The 20,828-nt window shown below is 36.9% G+C and overlaps 1 long non-coding RNA gene and 1 pseudogene across 1 annotated transcript; both read left to right on the plus strand.

Moving 5' to 3' along the window:
- The first annotated feature begins 1,220 nt into the window (after positions 1-1,220).
- On the plus strand, positions 1,221-6,853 carry LOC139706411 (uncharacterized). The gene is made up of 2 exons (XR_011707975.1): positions 1,221-1,819; positions 5,127-6,853. It is a non-coding gene; the product is annotated as an uncharacterized lncRNA (long non-coding RNA).
- Positions 6,854-12,072: 5,219 nt separating this feature from the next.
- The window catches only part of LOC114104678 (afamin-like), a 68,709-nt pseudogene continuing 59,953 nt past the window's right edge, over positions 12,073-20,828 (plus strand).

Raw genomic sequence — 20,828 nt, forward strand, 5'->3', positions numbered from 1 at the left:
GACTCAACTCTATGCTGTCTACATGAGATTCACCTCACTTCTAAGGAATGACATAGTCTGAAAGTGAAGGAATGAAAAAACTATTCCATGCACATGGAAACCAAAAGTCAGCAGAGGTAACTATATTTACATCAAAAACTGAAAAATAAACAAAGAATGTCATTATTAATGATAATGGGGCAATTAGTCAAGAAGACATATAAATTATAAATGTGTATGCATCCCCAACTGGAAAACCTAACTATATAAGAAAATGTTAACAGGTCCAAAGGGACAGATAAATTGCAATGCAGTAATAGTAGAAACTTCAATTTTCCACTTACAGCAAAATTACACTTTAGACCAAATAAACCTAATAGGCATATACACAACAGTCCGTTCAAGAGCAACATAATGCAAATTCTATTGAATTCCTTCAAAGCTAAAATCTACCAAACTTTAAATAACTAATGTCAAGTCATTCTCAACCTCTTCCAAAAAAACTCAAAGAGGAGGGAACACTTCCAAAGTTATTTTATGAGACTTGCATTATCTTGATACCAAACCCCAACAAGGACATTACAAAAGAAGAAAATTGTCGTTCAATATTCCTGATGACAAAAGATGCAAAAACTTCTCAAAAAAAATCCTCAGTAAATTGAATTTCACAGCACATTAAAAGGATAATTCACTAAGATCATGTGGGTTTTATCATTGGGATGAAAAAAATGGTCAAATATAAGCAAATCAATAACTGTGCTGCACTAAAAATGGAATAGAGGACAAAACCCATATGGTCATCTCAATGAAAGCAGAAAAATTTGACAGAATTCAACCTCCATTCATGATAAAAACTTTTAGTAAATTAGATATAGAAAGGAATGTCCCTCAACACAGTAAAGGCTATGTATTACAAGCCAGAGCTAAGAGCCTGTATTGAAAAATGTTTCTATATATGAAATCATGTCATTGGTATGGATTTCCAGAATCTGGGTGATTGGTTCAAATGACATGAATATTTTTAAGACTATTAAGTCCCATTATTACTTAATTTTCCAAAAGCTTTGAATATATGAGCACTTGTTTTTCTGTGTTTCCAGAATTAGATATTTTCATTGTTTTAATTCTATGAGCTATATAAAATTTACTATTTTAAAGGTTAAATTTCTTTGATTACCAGTGGAACTTAATGTCTTCATAGTTTTTATTTCTTTTGGTAAATTCTCTATTCTAGTTCTGAAGGACCTCAAGGACCCAGGCCCCACATTAGGAAATCCAACCCCTGTGCCTTGAAGCTGCAGGAAGCTTTCTTATCTAACCCCCATGTCAAAACCCCACTAGTTGCACCTAGCATTTTAAGTCTTGCACAATGGCAACCACAAGATGTTCCATATAGATAACCCCGGGAGGGCCAAACTTGAGCAAACAGGGAGAAAACAGGAACCAAAAAGAGCAGGGTGCAATTTTATGGTTTTTCTGAGAACAAAAAGTTAAAAAAAAAACAAGTTTACCCCCCAGGTGACCCCGCTGCTGGATTCAGGGAAACCAATAGAAAGGCTGCTGCTGTGCTAAGCTGAAAACTAACCCCCTGCTCCATATAAAAGATCTGTGCCCCAGAGCCCGGTGTGCCAGTTCACCGAAGCTCCGGCTGAGGTGTTGCTGAGCACCCGCAGGCGCCTGTGTATCAATAAACTTGCCTCTTGCTCTTGCAGCCAGTGTCTCGTGTGGTTCGTTCCGGGTTTGGGATCTGTGGATCTTTCATTTTGGAGGTTCCACCGAGATCCAAGATCCCGGTTCCGATCCCGATCCCTATCCGGAGGACACCCAACATCACTGGGAGGTAAGCTGGCCGGCTCGAGCTGTCTATGTCTAACCTGTTGTCCTGTTGGTTATCTGTTTTCTGTTTTGCGCGGCGTCTGAAAGACTATGCATAGTCACTTAGTATTCTGATTCTGAAGCAGTTCCGTGATCACTCAGGTTTCTGAGGCAGACGGGGAAGGAATTGACGAACTCGGACTTCACCCCTGCCACCCTGGGAGACGTCCCAGGGATCAGAGGGGTCCATTTCTTTGGGGCCCCCGGTGTTTCCGAGGGATACACCGTTTTTGTAGGTGACGGAGAAGCAGTTTCTCCCAGGCCATCTGATTCTTTCGGTTTGTGCCGAAGCCGCGCAGCGTTCTTTGTGTTTTATGTCCTGTCTGATTCATATCTGTACTTTAGAGATGAGAACCAAATTTTCAGTCACAAATTTTGACACTCTCAAAGGGACTTTTAAGGAGTCCCCACTCTGCTTTCTTGGGGAAGCCTAGCACTCGAAACAACTGCAAGCAGAGGATAAACTTTTTGGAAGCTGGCTACTAAAAAGTTAGAAAAACAAAAATGCCTAATGCCTAAGGTCAAACCAAACTGGAGGAACTAATCCTATGGATAAAAGATAAGATTAGAGCCATTTAGCTCTGGGGAGTTCCCTGGGTCCTTATCTACATCTTAAGGATTACACCACCTCTATTTACTTAAAAAGAAGGAACACTGAATGCAGTAAAGCCAGTCACACTGAGACCCTTGATTTTACACCTATAGTTCTAAAGCATTGCACTATCTTGCAGTTAAAAGTTGGGTTTAAGCAATTGTTTAATTTGATTTCAGATAGTTCATGCTAGAAAACTTAAATACTTGGAATAAAAAAAAATTAAAGAGTTTCAATTTTGAACTGGGTAACCTGAAAAAAAAAATTAAAAAATTAAAACGTTGGTCTGGCTCATAAAAATTACATTAGATAATTAAATAGCAATAGTCTTAAAAATTTTCAAAGCTTAATTTCAGATATATATGGTAATATGTAAGTAAATTTAATGTAACTCAATGCTACTTTAGAAACTTCAGAACAAGCAAAGTGGCTTAAAGGTACTAAAAAAATTTCTTCTGATGGTAGAGATTCTATTTCCAGTTTTATGTGAACAAGTTTTTCTAATGTAAAAAGATATAAAATTTTAAATTTTAAAAATTACTTCTTAAATTTGTATCATAATTTCCAACATCTAAACCTGAAAATATAACTTAATGTAAACAAAAAAAAAGTTTATATAATTATGGTGTTATTAATGTGTTCATATCTTCCAGGTATACAAGCCTGTAAGGTAAAAGCTTCAAAAGAACATGATATCAAGCTGGTATTCTAAAGTTATATGATAATTTAAAAAAAAATGTAAAGGTTTTATTGCAAAACACAAAAGTACATCACTACTTTTCTATAAGAGGTTAAAAGCTTTCAGCCTTTAATTCATGTTTTAGGTGTGATATTATATTGTGTTAGCTAATGTTCATGTAAACTTGAACAACAATTTATGTAAACTTTATAAAATGATCAGCTTCAGAACTATAGTAATTGAGATTTATAAAGAGCCCTGCCTTACTTGAGATAAGGCTCTATCCCATCTCACTACATGTGAAAATGGCTATAAAAAAGTAAGCCAGATTTCAGTACAGTTAAAGTTGTGTCCAAAAATAGGTTTGTGCCAAGATTACTAGGATCTCAAACAGAAAATTATGATGTATAACCCTACTAGAATTCAAGGTAGCTATTATATAAGCTAAATATGTTTTTACCCTAGTTAGTTTTGTTTTGTAGTTTACTTATAGATGGTTTAAAAATTGCCTATTAATATTTTAAAGAGGTATTACTTTAAGAACACAACCTGGGCCAACATAAGATAAGGAGTTATCACCTACAGTATAAAAAAATAAACATTAAAGCCCAGTGCTCTTAATATAAGGCTGTTAACTTATTTGCTGGATGTTTAAGATCAAGTTTTAAAATTAGTTAAATTAAAAAGGCCAAGAAAACCAATATTCGGCTCTTGCCCTCTGAGTCAGTCTAAATCAGGGAATAGGGAACTTCTCCAAAGGGCTCAGCAACTCTAGGCCACATAACCTCCTGAGCAAGGAGATTAATGAGACCAGTGGAGGACAGGAAGCCAATCGGTGCATTTGCTGTAAAGAGGAGGATCATTAAAAAAGGGAGACATCCCTGATGCTTCTGAGGGAAGCCATATGGTCAAGCAAGGCCTGGACCCATCCTAGCGCAAATGGCACTAGCAGAACTGAAAAGCTGCTATGAAGTTCCCGAGGACTCCCAGGATAACTCAGCTGACTGTAAACAATAGGTAAAAATAAAAGTCAGTTTGACTTGCTTCATCTTAAACACTTAGCAAAGACAGTAAAAGCCAAAGCACAGCTGTTCCTGGACATCTTAAATAATAATAATAATAATTAAATGTAACTTCCATAAATAAGTAGACTGGAGGCTACAAGAGAGATTCTTAGACAGAAATGCCTGATAACTGTCAAAGGGACTACTAAAATAATTTTAGTCTAAGGCTTTTATTTCTAGCCAACGCAGGTAGACTTGATGTTTGCTAATATGGTTATCCAGCCCTAAGTAGCAGAATTAAAAATTTCTCTATTAGACACAGAGAAGAAACAAAAGGTTCTCTTGGAAGCTCGCAAAAATGTGCCAGGGGACGACGGGCGCCCCACCCAACTCGCAAATTTGATTAACGAAGCTTTTCCTTTAACCCGGCCAAACTGGGACTATGTGACTGAAGCAGGTAGGAACCACCTACGTCTCTATTGCCAGTTACTCATAGCGGGTCTCCATGGAGCAGGGCGACGGCCCACTAATTTGGCTCAGGTAAGACAGACTATCCAGGGGTCAGAGGAAACTCTGACAGCCTTCTTAGAGAGATTAAAAGAGGCTTATCGGGGGTTTACTCCCTTTGATCCTGATAATGAGGACCAAAAAAAAAAAAAAAAAAAAACATTTAATAAGCCTGCCTTCGTCTCCCAGGTAAGTCAGATGGTGGCCAATACATTGGAAATTAATTGGAAATTACATTGTGCTTATAGACCCCAAAGTTCAGGACAGATAAAAAAAGATAAATAGAACCATCAAGGAGACTTTAACTAAATTAACGCTTGAAACTGGCACTAAAGACTGGGTACAACTCCTACCTTTAGCCTTGTATCGGGCCCGAAACACCCCAGGCCCACATGGACTAACCCCATTTGAAATCCTGTACGGTGCCCCACCTCCCGCTGTTAACTTTTATGAAACTGAAACCTATGCCTCCCTCACCCCATCTATGCAGACTCATTTGCATGCTTTGCAATTGGTCCAGAACGAGGTCTGGAAGCCTCTAGCCGCAGCATACAAAGAGGAACTTAAAACCCCCTTGCTGCCACATCCCTTCAAAGTTGGAGACACCGTCTGGGTACGCAGGCACCAGAGCAAGAACCTCGAATCGCGGTGGAAAGGACCCTACACCATTCTGCTGACCACTCCCACTGCAGTCAAAGTGGACGGCATCACCGCTTGGATCCACGCCTCCCACATGAAAGCTGCACATCCACAGGAGTCCGCAGGCACCTCTCCGGATCCAAAATGAAAGTTGCAACGCACTCAAAATCCACTAAAGATAAGACTCACACGCTGTTGATTTTCCTTGCTTTGTGCTTTGTATTTCCCCTAACAGTTGCTAACCAAACTGTGAGCCAGACATGGCAAATATTATCAGGGACAGGAGATATAATTTAAAACCAAACATCCACAAAATACCCCCTTTGGGCTTGGTAACCTGCTCTAAGGCCTGATCTTTGTTACCTGCTGGCTAAGGCAAAGGACTTTGATGACCCCAGTGAGGCAGAAGCATGCGTCTACAGTGGACGCTGCACCTGCGTAGAACATCCCACAGGGTGTAAAGCAGCTCTAAGGGAGACACCCTTCTACATATGCCCTAGGGATGAAAAAAACCCAGTCACAGGTACAAAAATGTGGACAACATGAAAGTTACTATTGTAAATCTTGGGGATATAAAACTACGAGGGATATATGATGGAAGCCAGGTTCATCTGGGGATTTAATACAAGTAAAAAAAAAAAGGGACAAGAGCCCCCACTATCTTCCGACTCCTGTAGGAGCCTAAAATGGTACGGGGCAGGGCCATGCTCCGCGTTTGCCTGCAACCCCTTAAACATTACCTTTACTCAGGCAGGCAAGGCATCAAAGGAATGGATAAAAAAAAAAAACAATGGGGCCTAAAAATGTACTTCAAAAATGCCTACGACCCTGGGGTCCTATTCAAAATTAGGCTAACTACTATATTATCTACTGTAGCTGGCCCCTTGATTATATTACTGTTAATTTTAACCTTTGGACCTTGTATATTCAACAAATTAATGCAATTTATAAAAGGAAAACTGTCTGTAATCCAAACTATGGTCCTCGCGCAGCAATATCAAGTACTCCCACAGCACCCTGAGCCATCAGCTGAGCTAGTGCCGGACTCTGAGCAGGTAGATCAATGGATATAGGATTATATCCCGGATAAAGAAAAGGGGGAAATGAAGGACCTCAAGGACCCAGGCCCCACATTAGGAAATCCAACCCCTGTGCCTTGAAGCTGCAGGAAGCTTTCTTATCTAACCCCCATGTCAAAACCCCACTAGTTGCACCTAGCATTTTAAGTCTTGCACAATGGCAACCACAAGATGTTCCATATAGATAACCCCGGGAGGGCCAAACTTGAGCAAACAGGGAGAAAACAGGAACCAAAAAGAGCAGGGTGCAATTTTATGGTTTTTCTGAGAACAAAAAGTTAAAAAAAAAACAAGTTTACCCCCCAGGTGACCCCGCTGCTGGATTCAGGGAAACCAATAGAAAGGCTGCTGCTGTGCTAAGCTGAAAACTAACCCCCTGCTCCATATAAAAGATCTGTGCCCCAGAGCCCGGTGTGCCAGTTCACCGAAGCTCCGGCTGAGGTGTTGCTGAGCACCCGCAGGCGCCTGTGTATCAATAAACTTGCCTCTTGCTCTTGCAGCCAGTGTCTCGTGTGGTTCGTTCCGGGTTTGGGATCTGTGGATCTTTCAGTTCTTTTTCCTTTAAAATTTTCAGTATTTCAAGGTTTTCTTTTTCTTATGGTTGTCTGATTGTCCATGCTTAGTTGTAGACCCTTTTTCTAACTCAATAGATTTTTCCAGGGAAACACAGAGGCATTTTACCCCTAGTTAATAGTTCACAAGAAATTCTGCAGTGTGATCAAATAAAAATCAAATACACAGTATTTCATAAATGGATTAAACAGGTTACTTTTTAACTCATGGTGTGAAAGATAATATAAAACAGCATTCCTCAGCCACATGTCTTTCTTTTGTGAAGGTGATTTCTTTAAAAAAAATGAAACAATGAAAACTTCCAGGGTTTATATTTTTCTTATTATTTTTGACTGAATCCCTAAGCCTGCTCACAGAGCCTCAGGATGTAGGTAAGAAATATACTAAATATCAGTAAGGAATGACAAAATTAGTATAGTTTCTCTTTTTAAACACATCTTAAAATTTAATTCTTCACATATTTTTTTTCTCCTTCTCTCTAATTTATATTTAAATTTCAGTTATCTCAAGCTACCTCCTTCAGAATTTGTATTTTATTGATTATATGACCAAACCTGTAGGCAGAGACAGTTTTCACACTCTGAAAATGGTCAGCAACCTGTGGCAAGAAAGATGGTGTTGCTTATAGATACAATTTGAATTTCAAAATATTAACACTTCTTGAAAATGTATACAGTTGATGGTAATATTAGAAGAACAGATGGTGAACAACTTTAGGGTATAAAGGACCCTGATCTCTCCCTCAACTGTACATTTTATACATTCTCTCCAAAAACTGCCCTAAGCAGTGTCAACCTGGAGGAAGCCTCAATTTTTCTATTTTTTTATGTCCAAAAAGGAAAAATTGAACTTGTAAACTGGTCTTGTAAACCCTCTGACCTGGAAGTTGTACCTTTTTGTAACTTGCACAAAAATGTCCTAAGTGTCCTAGTCACAGGGCTTGATGAAAGTGATTGTTCTTCAGTTCTCCCTCTCCTTTCCCTTTGTAACAATCTGTTTCAAAATCCTGTTGATTTCTGTCTAATGTCTTTTGTGTTTGTGTTTTCCATTTCTTTTCTATTACTCCTGCCCAAAGTAAGGTCCTGATGATTTCTCAATAGGTCAATTACAAAAATCTCCTAATGTGCTTCTTCTTCTATCCATCTATTTGACTAATAGTTCTTATCAGTTTCTGTGTGTTAGGCACTGCGGAAGTCCCACTATATAAAATATATCACTACCCGATTGGTATTTCTTAGTAGATAGCTATCATCATATTACTATCCTGTATAAACATATTCAATGGCTTTCAATTGAAGCCCTAACTCCTCAATTTTATATGCAAGAGTCCCATAATCTGAACCCAGGCCCTTTTTATCTTAAAGAGGTCCTATTGCCTTTCTTTATGACCTACCTTCTCATCAAAATGATTTGGCTTTCCCCAAATATATCTTAAAATTTATCATCTTTGTGTTTTAATCACATCACTCTCTCCACACTGAAAGGCAGGGCTCCTTATTTTCATGTTAGTTGAATCTTTTACATTTTTTCATATGCAACTCATGTGCCACTCCTGTAAATCCTTTTCTGGTTCCTCACCCAGGGATCACAAAGCATCCCTGTGAAATATGTAACCACATCCTAAATGGGATAATAGTCATAGGCACAAGCTGATTTCACTATGAGGGTGCTTAAGAATGCCATCTCCAGGAGACATATCTTTCTTGATCGTTGTTGATGGCCTCATAGTGTCCAGCTTGATAAAACGTAAGGACTTCATAAACATATTCTATGTGGAAAACATAAGTGTCTTCTGATACACTTATGCTCATTGGGAGAGAATCTATGATTTTATGATTTGAGGTGAGTCTGGAGATCACTTAAATATCTATGTCTGAGTAGTACTATAAACTACACTCCCCTCAGCATGCTGAGACCTCTCTTATCAACTCCTGTTCTGGAATTATATCACTTACCAGTTAGTCTTCATATCACTTCTCTAGTCATAAGTGACAGACATTTGGCATGGACATGGTGTTTGTATTTCACATTAGTTATTGGGGAGCCATCAATGGCAAATCTAAAATCCTATCAGTTTGAGATTAATTCAATCAGTTCAATTTAGTAAACATCCCGAGCACACAATTAGCTAGGATTAAGATCTCCTATTTGGGGGCTGAGGTGTGGCTCAGTGATGGAGCGTTCACCTAGCAAGTGCGAGGTCCTGGGTTTGATCCTCAGTACCACATAAAAAGAAATAAATAAAATAAAGATGTTGTGTCCAACTCAACTAAAAAATAAATATTTTTTAAAAGATTTCCTATTTGGTTCATCTGACTCCTATCTTTCTCATTAAATGTCAAGATACTTTCTATCATAATATTTTACTTTACACTTTGTAGGCTTAAGTGTCATGTAGTTTTTCATTAGAAAAATGTTAAAACACCAGAATATTTAATAACCTAAATATCTTTACTTTCCAGACAACTTCATATTACCCAGAAATTTATAAAAGAGAACACAGGAATCCCTGTGAGTTGTGCTAGATTCTTTTTCATGATGATAGTTTTGTAATCTTATGTGATCATTCCAGAAATTTTAGTGCTTTTAAAGATAATTTAAACTGAAGTCATATAGAAAAGTAAATACAACAACATTAATTATAAAATTCAGCCTATGCAATTGAATTGTTAAGAAAATATAAAATTTATAGACTCCATACTTAATCTCCTGAGGCTATAGAACAAGTGGACATTCCTCTGAGTTTTTGTTAGTGGAAATTCTGCAGATGATCACTGATTCTGCACATGGACTGTTGCAGCACCATTATCACTTTGCTCAGTATGTTCAGGAAGAAACCTTTAATGAAATGGAAATTCTAGTGAAATACATGATAGAATACAGGGATAAATGTTTTGCTCAGCAGACCCTTCTAGAGTGTGCTGAAATAGCTTTAAGTAAATCACTTGCATTTCTTATATATAGGAGATTATTTGCCAACAATGAGAAAGTTTCTGGATTGCAATAATGAAAAGAAAGATACCCTTTGTGCACCATTTTTATTTCATCTAGTTTTAGTATTTCGGATAGGGCTTGTTTATCAGGTGAGATGCACTTATTTTTATTATATACAGAAGGACTTAGTTATATACTTGGAATTTGTTTGCATATGTCTTATATATACAGAATCACCATCTGCATCTCTAGAAACTACTGAAAACTATTTCCAAGTCCTCTGCTGATACACTGACCTTGTTTCCTTGGGAGATCAGGAGAAAAGCCATGATGCAAGGGAAATATAGGTAGTAAATAAAGAGTAGCAGGTTCAGGGGGCTTGTGGTGGGATAAAGACAGCTTACCAACTCATGGGATGGTTGTCAAGGGTGTAGGTGAAGATGCTCTACTGGGAATAGTGGGAAATTGCAATCCTTTTTCCACAAGATAGCACTGATCATTTGTTGTGTTTATTGTTTCTTTTCATAAGATAGAACAGATTAACCATGACTAAAAATGTCCTTTTCTTCTCTGTTGTCCAGATGAATGTGTTACAGGGAAGGATATGTACTTTGGAGGTGTTGCCACAAAAGTATAATTTTTCAAAGTGCTGCAGTTAAAAAAAAAGTGGACTTTGAAAGAAGACTCTATTTCTGTATAAAGAAAGCTGATGTAGGATTTCTGCCCCTTTCCTTACTCTGGATCTTGAAGAGAAATGCCAGGCTTATAAAAATAAAAGAGAATCTTTTCTAAATCACTAAATTTAATCTTGGTAGATAAATGATTTAATCAAAGCATTATTATTAGGCTAAATCAAATACTTACCTCAAAAGAACATGACAGGGCTCATTGATTGATTGAGTGAACCAATGTGTTATCATATGTCAGGTTCTGTTTAGGATATGGTTATGACTAAGATGTGGTCCACCTTTAAGATCTTTACATTACTGCTGTGTATCTTCTGATGAGAGAAGCCCTAGAAGAGAGGTATGTGACCAGTGTCAAATTGCTAGGAAACTAGTGAGGAAATGACATATTTTCCCAAGGTGAAGTTTCAGCTCTTTTTTAAAATAAATTTATTTTAATTAATTATACATGACAACAAAATGCATTTCGATTCATTGTACACAAATGGAGCACAACATTTTATCTCTCTGGTTGTACATGATGTAGAGTCGTACTACTTGTGCAATCGTACATGCAACTAGTGTAATGATGTCCAGCTCATTCCACCATCTTGCCTACCCCCATACCCCCTCCCTTGAAGTTTCAGCTCTTACCTTGGGAAGACATGAAATTATTGGCTGTTTAGCTAACAAGCTATTTTTAATAGTTCAGTATTTGTAGAAGCACAGGCTTTGTATGGAAAGATAGTGTGCTTTGAAACCTGTCACATATTTATTTGAATAAAAGTAAAAATTATCCTTGAATCTCGAATGGGGTGTATATTGGTTGCTATTCTTTGAATATGGAAGGGAGATCTGCTACCCACCAGGCATCAAGGGTAGAGAAAGAGATTATTCGTAGATGAGTGTGCTGGATTAGAGCTGCAATTATCAATTTTAATTTAGAGTTAGCAATGTCAGGGATATGGACTTTGAAGGATGTTACTGAGGAATGTATAATGTTGCCTCGTATAAAATTTTCTATAATAGAGACCTTTCTTTTACCTTCTTTATTTTTGCGGGGTGGTGGTGGTGGTGGTACTGGGAATGGAACTCAGAGGCACTCTACCACTGAGCTACATCCCCAACCCTATTTTGTATTTTATTTAGAGACAGGGTCTCACTGAGTTGCTTAGCACCTCGCTTTTGCTGAGGCTGGCTTTGAACTCACAATCCTCCTGCCTGAGCCTCCTGAGCTGCTGGGATTACTGGTATGCACCATTGCGCGTGGCTTACCTTCACTTTCTTTCCTTTTCATTTTCCCTCCCTTCCCTTCTCTGATCTACCATTCCTTTCCTGCTTCTTCCCTTTACCTTTTCCCATTCTTCCTATCCCCTTGCCTCCCTTCTCCTTCTTTCACTCCCTTTCTTCATTATCACCTTCCTTCCTTAGTGCTGGGGATGCAACTCAGGGCCTTGCCCATGTGAGGCAAGTGCTCTACTACTGAGCTATACCCCCACCCCTTCTTCTCTGCTTTGAGAAATATTTTTAACTTCTTTATAGCTATATGCATAAAGTTGCCAGAAGGAACCCCTTTGCCTTTGGGCCTACACTTTTAACTGTTGCTGCTCGCTTTGAGGAAGTAGCAAAAACAGAAAGCCAACTGCTTTCAAGCAAAGGTGGGTATTACATTTTTTTGTTAAAGGATAAGGAATCATCCCACTCCATGGCTCTGGACACTTACTTAAAACTATAATTATTTTATAGCAAATGACTTATTTACCATATTCCCATATACCAAGATATTACTGTGGTACACTCACCGATTTAAACCCATTCTCGTTACCCAAGACCCTTGTCAGAGAGTCACGAATTTCCAGGGTCTTGTTTTCTGGCTTTTTTTTTCTTTTCAAGTTGGAGAAAAACGCTAGTGAGTGAATATCAGGGTGAAGGGAACTGTTTATCTTCTATCCTGGACAAACCCTCTTTGACATTTTCTCTTTGGCACTGGAGCCATCGAAGTAGAGATGGCCAAGCTCACAGCATACTGCCCAACCAGGTGAGCACCACACATCCCAGTCAGTTTAGCCATCAGAGACACCAGCCTAACCTTCAGAGTGTACCACAAATGCATAGCTCTTTCCATATGCAAATGTGCCAAAACAAAAATTCCATAGATTTTCTTCTGTGAACAACTCTGTAATGATGGAGATGTAGTTTAAAAATAAGAGAGTAGGGAGATTTTGGTTTTGTTTTCAACAGAATTTCCTCTTTCTCCTGTAAGCAGCACCTGTCACACAATATTTAAAAGCATTGTCTTCCCATGAAAAACTGTGGTGCTTTTTTGATATTTGGACCCAAAATGTTAAGCTCTGTATGAGTTCTACATTATCTATCTTGTCTATACTTCAATTTTCTTGTCTGCATCCCATTTTGGTTAAATAATTGATCCTTTTCATTTGTATTCCTCCTAGTTTCCCAGAGGTTTTGAGGTGGGTGAGCATGGCTGGCTCAGAACCAGGTCAGTCGAACAGGATGAGATAAAACTTGGGAAGAGGGAAGCTGTCAAGGAGAAAGGAGGCACTTCTGAGATGTATTTTGGTCAGTTTGTGGATTATCTATGTCTCCTGTGGGCTCACAGCAGGAAGTGGAGGCCCTTATGCCTTGTGCCCTACTGGGATTATGGAAGGAAACACCTCTCTTGGGTCTTTTATTTGCTTGGATCCAGCCAGGATTTTTTAAAGTACAGATGGTGCAATATGCCATCAGCTGCTTGATGAGGACATCTGGGCAAAGTCAGTGTGATACCAGTGGCTTTGGAGCTGTTTATGTTGTATTAACAAAGAACTCGCTATTGTTTTATGTTTGTTCAAATTATTTCAGTGGTTTATCAATTCTCTTTCTAGAAATATTGCTGTATTCAGTCAAAAATTCCCCAAGATTGAATTTAAGGAGCTTACTTCCCTTCTAGAAGATGTTTCTTCCATGTATGATGGATGCTGTGAAGGGGATGTTTTGTAGGGCATCCGTTGCCAGGTAAATATTCTCCCAAAGTAAGTAAAAATGTGATTTGTGGTATTCATTTAAAATTTTCTATTTCTAATTAAACATGTAAAGTTGTACATACTTTTTAGATAAAGTGTGATATTTCAATAGATATATAAATGCATACTAATCAAATTTTCAATTAGCATTTCCATGTCCTTATCATTTCTTTGTTTAAATCTCTTCAAGCTCTTCCAGTTCTTCTCATATATATATATATATATATATATATATATATATATATATAGGTTATTATGAACTATAGTTACCCTAATGGACTGCAGAACACTAGAAATTGTTCTTCTTACATAACTATATTTTTGTAGCCATTATCCAACCTCTAATGCCTTATGCAGCTCTAGTCTCTAATTGCTATTCTACTCTCTTCTACTTCAAGATAAACTTTTCAAGGTACCATACATGAAATAAAACATTTCACTCACTTAACATTATATCTTCCAGTTTCATCCATTTTACCACAAATATTTTATGGCTGAATAGTATTCCTTTGGGTATAGAGACCACATATTTTTTAAAATCTATCATCTGTCAGTGGACTCTTAGGTTGTTTCCGCACCCTGGCTATTGTGAAAAGTGTTGCAGTAAATGCAGATATGCAGGTATCTCTTTGATATGCTGATTTCATTTCCTTTGGATATAGACCCAGAAGGGCAAAGCTGGATCATATGTCTATTTGTAGTTTTTGAGGAACTTCACCATAATGTTCTCCATGATGACCATACTAATTTATATTTTCACCTAAAGTGTATTATGTGTATTTCCTTTTCTCTGCATCCTCACCAGCATTTGTTATTTTTTGCGTTTTTTGAACATAGGTGTTCTGACTGTAGTAAGGTAACATGACATTTTGGTTTTGATTTGAATTTTCTTGACAGCTAGTGATGTTAAGACCTTTTACTTATAAGCTTTACATTTTCTTCTTTTGAAAACTGTCTATTCAGATCATCTGCATATATTTAAATTGGATTATCTGCTTTTTCTATTGTTGAAATTTTTAGTTCCTTTTGTATTCAGAATGCCAAACCTTTCTCAAATGAATAGTTTGTGAATATTTTCTCCCATTCTTTAGGTTGACTTCTTTGCTATGCAGAAGCTTCTAGTTTGATGTAATTCTGTTTCTCTATTTTTTTTTTTTTGGTATGTGTTCTGGGGTCCTTATAAAAAAATCATTTCCTGTAAGAAATTTTGAATTGCTTTCTCTATTTTCTTTAAGGAGTTTCAAATTTTCAGTTCTTAGATTTAGGTCTTTGATCTATTTTTTGAGTTGATTTTTGTATATGATTAGAGATAGAAGTCAAGTTTCATGTTTCTGTATATGGATATTTGTTTTACCTAGCAACATTTATTGAAGGGGATGCCCCTTTCCCATTATGTTTCTCATACCTTTGTGGAGAATCAGTTTTTTGTAGATGTGTGGATTTATTTCTGGACTCTCTATTCTGTTCTACTGGTTAGCATGTCAGTTTGTATACCATTGCTATGCTGTTCCAGTTACTATAGCTCTGTAGTACATTTTGAAGTCAGGTATTGTGATGCCTCTATTTATCTATCTGTTTACCAATTCCTTCTTCGCTCCCTCCCTCCCTCCCTTCCTTTTTTCTCTTCTTCTTCCTTCCTTCCCTCCCTCCCTCCCTCCCTTCCTTTTTTCTCTTCTTCTTCCTTCCTTCCCTCCCTCCCTCCCTCCCTCCCTTCCAATTGACAAGTAAAAATGTGTGCATTTATGGTATATGGTACATTTTGATATACATATATATTGTGTAATGTAAATAAAGCTTTTAGCATATGTATTTTCTTATATTCTTTTCTATTATCAAAACACTTTAAATTTACTTTCTTAGCAAATGTTAAGTGTAAAATATATTGTTATTAGCCATAGTCACCATGATATACAATAGATCTCTTGAACTTATTCCTCCTGATTAACTGAAATTTTGTGTCCTTTGAGTGACATATCTTCAATATTCCTGTTCTCCAACATCTGGTAATCATTAAAGTAATTTTTTAAGACTATATATTGGTAAGCATATTGTTGGCATGTTTTAAATTGTTCATGAACTCAAAGAAAATATGGTTTCATTAAAAATATCCTGAAATATTCTGCTTCAGTACAATTAGGCTTTATCATAGTGAATTTTAGTTTAAATGTTTTAGACTCAGTGAGGATAACATAGTAATTAAATATGATGTATTTTAGGGTATTGAGAAATATCCCTCTCATTTTAAGCAGTAGACAGCAGAGGTTCCTAAGAGTCATCTTATTTCCAACAGTATTGCAGTGAAAGGAATCTTACTCATGTTTATATTTGTGGTTGTTTTGTTGCTTATGCAAATGTGGGATTTATATGTTAAGTTGCAAGTATTGAATTAGGACATAATTAAAAATTTCTGTGAAGCTTAGAACTAAAACTAAGATATTGTACTGGATTTCAAATGAGCCTCTCTTTAATGTCTTTATAGAGACATAAAAGGAATTCAATTGTTGTTAATTGAAAACAGAAGTAGATTCTCAGAGAATAATGATGCTGTTCCTGGGACACTGATGGCCTCAGCTGAGATCTGAATGTGTGAACTGGTGCACTAGTCCTGTGTGTTTTGTCAGAAACGTGGTGCCAATCTCCATTCCATTTCTAACCTCAACCCCAGACATCATCCCATTCCTCACTCTTAGTGTTCACCAAAAGATTCCAGGCAGTGGGAATAATTTGAGTAGAGGCAGGGATACCTGAAACAGTGAGCCTGGATCAGAGTAAGAAGAATGTACAGCCTCATTCTGGAGAGTCTGGAGAGGATTAGGGGCCAGATGTTTTTTTTTTTTTTTCTTTTGTGGTGCATATTAACTGTACAGCACAGTGGGTTTCATTTTATACATTCAAACATGAATCTGATTTGATCAATTTCACTCCCCATTTCCTTCTCTTAGCCTCCCCTCTCCTCCCCTATCCCCTTCCTCTTCTCCAGTAGTCTCCCTTCTACATTTATAATGTCCTTTTTGGTTGGTTTGTTTTCCTTCCTTTAGCTTCCACATATGAGAGAAAACATGTAATACTTATCTTTCTAAGTCTGATTTATTTCACTTAACATGATGATCATCAGTTCCATCCAGTTACCTGCAAATGACATAAATTTATTCTTCTTTATTGCTGTTATGGTTTAGAATTGAAGAGTCCCCCAAAATCCTGTGTGTGAGACAATTCAAGAAGGTTCCGAGGGCTGGGGATGTGGCTAAAGCGGTAGCACGCTCGCCTGGCATGCGTGCGGTCCGCGTTCGATCCTTAGCACCACATACAAACAAAGATGTTGTGTCCGCCAATAACTAAAAAATAAATATTAAAAAATTCTCTCTCTCTGTCTCTCTATCTCTCTTAAAAAAAAAAAGAAAAGGTTCAGAGGAGCAATGATTGGGTTTTGAGAGTCTTAACCCAATCAGTGAATCAATCCCATGGTAGGGCTTAACTGAGTGGTCACTGAAGGAAGGTAGGGTGTGGCTGGAGAGGAGGTAGGAATTAGAGGTGTGACTTTGGGGTATATATTTTGTATCTGGCAAGTGGAGTTTCTCTGTCTGCTTCCTGACCAAAATGTGAGCTGCTTCCTGTCATGAGACATCCATGGGCTGTGTGTGTGAGTTATGCACATCGTAACCATATGAGGGGACAGGTTTGACATTGCATGCTGATTGGGCTGCGTGATGTAAGTGCACCTCTCCTCTTGCTCTGCTTGTGGTCCCACACAGCACCTGAGATGGTGCCAAGATGTTAATCAATCTGCTGATCACAAGACATGATGAAGCAAGACTCCTTCGCTGACTAAAACAATGGCCAAATAATACTCCCTTGTGTATAATGCCCCCCCCCCCTCTTTCTTTCTTTCTTTCTCTCTCTCTCTTTCTTTTCTTTCTTTCTTTCTCCAGTCATCTGTTGATGAGCATCTAAGCTGATTCTGCAACTTGGCTATTGTGAACTGTCACAATTAACATGAGTATGAAGGTACTTGTAAAATATGCTGACTTTAATTCTTTCAGATAAATACCCTGAATCATATGGTAGTTCTATTTGTAGTTTTTTTTAGGAAACTCTGTACTGATTTTCATGGTGGCTGTCGTCATTTACATTAGTATTAAGTGTTTCTTACTCATCATTGCCAGAATTTCTTGCTTTTGTGTTCTTGATGATAGCCAGTTTGATTGGAATAAGATGGAATCTCAATGTAACTGTGATTTTCATTTTAAATTATTGACAATTCATACTTTTTGGAGAAGTATCTGTTCAGTTCATTTGCCTATTTACTGAATGATTTCTTCTTCTTATTATTATTGTTATTTTTGATGTTAAGTTCTTTTGGCTTCTTTATATATTCTGAATATTTATTCTATCAGAACAGTAGCAGGCAAAGATTTTTCTCTCATTCTTCAGGCTCTCTCTTCACTCCATCAGTTGTTTCCTTTGTGGTGCAGAAGTATTTAATTTGATGACATCCTATTTATCAATTCTTGTCATTATTTCCTGAGTTATAGGAGACTGGTTTATGAAATCAACCTGTGCTTACATCTTGAAGTGTTTCCCGGCATTTTGTTCTACTGGTTTTCAAGGTTTCAGGTCTTAGATTGAATTGACTTTAGTAGAGGTAAGATCTTCTATATATGGATATGCAGTTTCCCAGCACCATTTGTTAAAAAGGTTGGCTTTTCTTCAATTTGACTTGACACCAGGAGGTCTGGCCTAAGAAGTTAACTGCCATGCAATGCTGCCCCACAGCTGTTAAGGGGAAGGTTAGCATGGACTAAATTGAATTCTGATTGAGTCACTAGGACAGGTTAATGTTTTGTGCTTTAATTTTCATCACATATAAAGTTCACATAAGAATATTCGTTTGAAGTTATTAGTTATGAAATATCATCTAAAGACTATGGGGTGTCTTCCTCCAGGACGATTTCATCTACAGGGAGTGTGAAATGGGAAGAGACAGATGCACAACTGAAATAGTACAAAAAATGCTCTTTTAGTTCTGATAGCACTAGGTGCTAGGTAGTGTGGCAAGTAACAGGTAGTAATGGGAGAGGCTGCTTCTCTTCTCTCAGGAAGGCTGCACTGGGAGTGAAAAGAAAGCCATACTGCCCCCCATCCCAAGTTGGAAGTCTGAATGTATTTTCCAACAGAATTCATCTCAGTGTGTAATTGCTAAAATACTAGTTGCATCATGTACTATTTCTGATACTATTTCTGTAATTGCTAAAATACTAGTTGCATCATGTACTATTTCTTGATGAGTTGCATTATTCTAATAATTAACTCCAAGTAATTCTATAATTCTATCCACTCAAAAAAAAAAAAAAGTCTAAAACATAACATTGATGAGAATTTATCAAACCAGAGGAGGAGCTTAGCAATTGAAAGCAGACTCAGTATTAGATGTGAGTAGCCTAAAAGAAAGTGAGGCTGTTTTTTTTTTTTTGTAGATTTTAATATACAAAATATTTTATATAACTCAGATTTTTTTCATGAATACACAAGGAGACACCCAGATTTGTCTATACCAGACCTTCTAAGAGTTGCTAGAGTATATGAGGATCTGTGGGAAGGTTGCTGCTACAAAGAAACTCTCTAACTGCTACTGTCAGGCGGTAGGTTCCATTGTTGCAGGTTCAGAAAAATCTAAAATAAATAAATGAATATAACACTTCAAAATTGATATTAATTTTTAATCCAGTTTAGGACAGTAAAATGTGATTGATTGACCTGAGTATATTTTAGATTCAATGAAGATGATCACTGGCAAAACCCACATCATCAATTTGGTTTATGCAAATGCTTTGAAGTACTAGTCCAGTTGTAATCCAAAAAACTCTTTCCAGTTAACATTTTTTATTTTCACTTTTATTTCTATGCTCTGTTTTATTGGATTTTGGTATGATTATAAAAGTAATAAATGATTATTATAGATGGCTAGAAAAAGTAGTAAAGTTACAAAGAAAAAAGTAAAAAAAGAAACCTTTGATTCTATTGCCAAGAAATAGCTATAACTATCATTTCTTTTAATCTTTTCTGTGCATATAGGCATATTTGTGTGTGTATGTGTGTGTGTGTGTATGTGCCTGCTTAAAAACAAGATTAGAATAATTCCTTTATAGGAAACATTTGGACCTTCAATTTATTTGGAGTCATAGAAATTTTTGTTATAAATGATGCTATATTATCATTCCATTATGGTCACAAACATAGTAACTTAAAACAACAGAAATCTACTCTGTTTCAGGGGCCAGGAGTCTGAAATGAGTCTTATAGGGCTAAGATCAAGGTATTAGAAGGACTGTGTTCCTTCTGAGGCTCTAGGGAGAATCTGATCCTTGACTGTCCCAGTTCCAACCTTACATGTCATTAAACAAACTTCAACATATATATCATTTTATTTTATGATTTTAGTTGTAGATGGACACAGTATCTTTAATTAATTAATTTATTTATTTATTTTTATGGGTGCTGAGGATCGAACCCAGTGCCTCACGCATGTGAGGCAAGGGCTCTACCACTGATCTACAGCCCCAGCCCTACATCATTTTAAATAACGTTTTCCCATCATAATGATTTAACTAATTTTACTGATTTCTTATTTGTGTGGGGAATTGTGGATGTTTAATTAGGTTATTTTTCATTTTATAAGTGATTCGAACGTAAGTATCTCATTTCATTTTTTTATGAGTTTTTATGAGTTTTCTTAGGATAGATTATTAGAGGAGAAATTATTGGGTTTAAATATATGGACTTTTAAATAACATTTGACACAAATTGTCAAGTTATTTTCTAGAGATGTTTTGTCAGTGTACATAGCAATGTATGAGTATACTCATTTCAATTTCATATTTACCAACATTGGACATGATTATTAGCTTTGTTAGATTTACACATAAAAAATATGGCTGAGCACATCAATGTTGACAGCAGTACAATTCACAATAACTAAATTGTGGAACCAACCTAGATGCCCTTCAGTAGAGGAATGGATAAAAAAATATGATATATATATATATATACACACACACACACACACACACACACACACAATGGAATATTACTCAGCAATAAAAGAGAATAAAATCATGGCATTGCATGTAAACCGATGGAGCTAGAGAAGATAATGCTAAGTGAAGTTAGCCAATTCCAAAAAAAACAAATGCTGAACGTTTTCTCTGATATAAGGAGGCTGATTTTTTAGTGGGGAAGGGAGGGGGAGCAAGGGAAGAATAGACAAACTCTAGATGAGGTT

This window comes from Marmota flaviventris, chromosome 7, assembly GCF_047511675.1.
Source record: "Marmota flaviventris isolate mMarFla1 chromosome 7, mMarFla1.hap1, whole genome shotgun sequence".
In the NCBI taxonomy this organism is placed as follows: domain Eukaryota; kingdom Metazoa; phylum Chordata; class Mammalia; order Rodentia; family Sciuridae; genus Marmota; species Marmota flaviventris.